Source organism: Enhydra lutris, unplaced genomic scaffold (assembly GCF_002288905.1).
Source record: "Enhydra lutris kenyoni isolate GAN:26980312 unplaced genomic scaffold, ASM228890v2 scaffoldscaffold79, whole genome shotgun sequence".
In the NCBI taxonomy this organism is placed as follows: domain Eukaryota; kingdom Metazoa; phylum Chordata; class Mammalia; order Carnivora; family Mustelidae; genus Enhydra; species Enhydra lutris.
In genome coordinates this window covers 1,014,576-1,017,187 of record NW_019154163.1, presented here as the reverse complement: position 1 = coordinate 1,017,187, position 2,612 = coordinate 1,014,576, and the positions used below count along the sequence as shown (strand labels likewise).

The 2,612-nt window shown below is 36.7% G+C and overlaps 1 pseudogene; it reads right to left on the bottom strand.

Annotated features, from left to right (window-relative positions):
- Positions 1 to 625: 625 nt before the first annotated feature.
- LOC111160944 lies at positions 626 to 1,536 on the bottom strand (annotated as a pseudogene).
- Positions 1,537 to 2,612: the final 1,076 nt, after the last annotated feature.

Below are 2,612 nucleotides of genomic sequence, written 5' to 3'. Positions count from 1 at the left end.
TGTAATATTAGTATCAAGTGCAGAATTTTGTGATTCATCACTTAAATACAACACCCAGATCTCATCACAACAAGTGGCCTCCTTAATACCCATCACCCATTTAACTCATCCCTCACCCACCTTCTCTCCGGCAACATTCAGTTTTTCTCTATAGTTAAGAGTTTGTCTTATGATACGTGTCTCTCTTTTTCCCACTAAGTTCATCTGTTTTGTTTCTTTTATTCCACATATGAATGAAATCATATGGTATTTGTCTTTCCCTGACTGATTTATTTCACATAGCATATTGCACTCTAGCTCCATCCACGTTGTGGCAAACAGCAAAATTTCTTTCTTTCTTTTTTTTTTTATATAAGGAAACATTTATTTGAAGTTTAACATGAAATCATACAAATAAAATCTATATAAACACATATTCGCATTGAGTCATAAAACAACAAATGACAAAGTAGAAACAAAGAAAATTAATTGGCTGCTATATACAGTTGGGCAGAGTTTTGTTTTGTACACTAGAAAGTTTTTTACAAAATAATCATCTTTGATCAACAGAAAAGCAATATTTAATGTTGTCCTACAGGATGGATTAACTTCAGCAATTCCCTCCTGTTTTCTCCAACATCCTCCTTTAGTATGGCTAGTGATTGTTTTGGTGATTGCCAACCCCTTGACACACCTTGCTGTAAGTGCTCTGTTGGCCAGTGTAGTCTGCATACCCCAGTCCATATCCATAGTTTCCATAGTTATAACTAGTATAATTGTAGCCACCATAGCCACTATAATTTTGATCACCACCATATGCACTACTGTAATTTTCATATCCTTGATCATAATACTTATGGAGGGTTTGGTTCCAGTTTTGGCGGTGACCTTGTCCACAACCCCTAGTACCATATCGGCTACCAGCTGAAGCTCCATTTCCTCCTTTTTGTTGTTGCTGTTGATGCCTATATACCTCTTTGGGTTTTGCAACTTTGATTTCATACTTCCCAGAATTAGTTTGATGATACCTGCTTTCTAACAATTTCTTTACTGGCTCTTCATCTGTATATGTGATTAAAAAATTCATCTTCTATTTGTTTTTGTATCCATGGGAAGTTCAGTATCTCCAATCTCTCCAAAGGCTCCAAAATAGTCTCTAATTTGTTCTTCAGAAGTATCTGGGTTCAACCCACTCACAAAAACCTTTTTTGGGGTTCCTTTTAAAGCTTTGGCCCTCTTGGAATCTATCAATTTGCCATCCGGTTTGTGTTCTTTCAGTTCTAAAACCTTATCAACACTAGCAGCATCTTTGAAAAGCACAAAGCCAAATTCATTTGATCTTCCATTCACTGGATCTGTTTTAATTGTATAGTCTACAACTTCCCCAAACTGAGACAAATATTCAGTCAGATCTTTCTTGTTTGTATTCCAGCTCAAGTTTCCAATAAACATTTTACCATCATCCTTCTGATTCTTGCTTACATCGATCTTGGACCCCTCTGTGAATTCCTCGATACTGTTGTACTCGCTTATGTCCTCCATGGTAGTAGAGTTGTCAGCCAGGGTTGCTTGTCCACAGTCCAGGTCATGGCAGCAGTGGCAGTTGAGTGTTTATGGTGCTGGATTTAAAAGGGCAGCTGAAGAGTTTAGTCCTTTTTATAGCTGAGTAATATTCCATTGGGTTGTGCAATTTTGATTTCACAAGCACACACACTGTATATAGTGTGTGTGTGTATATATATATATATATATATATATGCCATATATTCTTTATCCATTCATTAGATGTTAGACATTTAGGCTCTTCCCATAATTTGGGTATTGTTAATAATGCTGCTCTAAACATCAGGGTTTATATATCACTTTGAGTCAGTATTTTTGTATCCTTTGCATAAATACCTAATGGCATAATTGCTGAATCATAAGATAGTTCTATTTATAACTTTTTGTGGAACCTCCATACTGTTTTCCAGAGTGGCTGTACCAGTTTGCATTCCCATCAACAGAGCAAGAGGGTTCCTGTTTTTCCAAATTTTTGCCAACATTTGTTGTTTCTTGGGTTGTTAATTGTAGCCATTCTGACAGGTTTGAGGTGATAGTTCAGTGTAGTTTTGAATTTTATTTCCTTGGTAATCAGTGATGTTGAGCATTTTTTTAAGGTATTATTTATTTGTCAGAGATAGAGACAGCACAAGCAGGGAAGTGGCAGGCAGAGGGAAAGGGAGAAGCAGACCCCTCACTGAGCTGGGAGCTTGATGTGGGGTCAGTCCCAGGACCCAGGGATCATGATATGAGCTGAATGCAGATGCTTAATGGACTGAACCACCCAGACATCCCAAACATCTTTTCATGTCATTTTTCATTTGTATGTCTTCTTTGGAAAAATGTCTATTCATGTCTTCTGCCCATTTCTTAACTGGATTATTTGTTTTGGGGGGGTTGAGTTTGATATTTTTTTAAAATGTTTATTGCATAGTAATCCTTTATTAGTTATGTCATTCACAAATATTTTCTCCCATACCATAGGTTGCCTTTTAGTGTTGTTGATTTTCTCTTTTGCTATGCAAAAGTTTTTTATCTTGATGAAGTCCCAGTAGTTTATTTTTCCTTTAGTTTCCCTTGCCTCAGGAGAC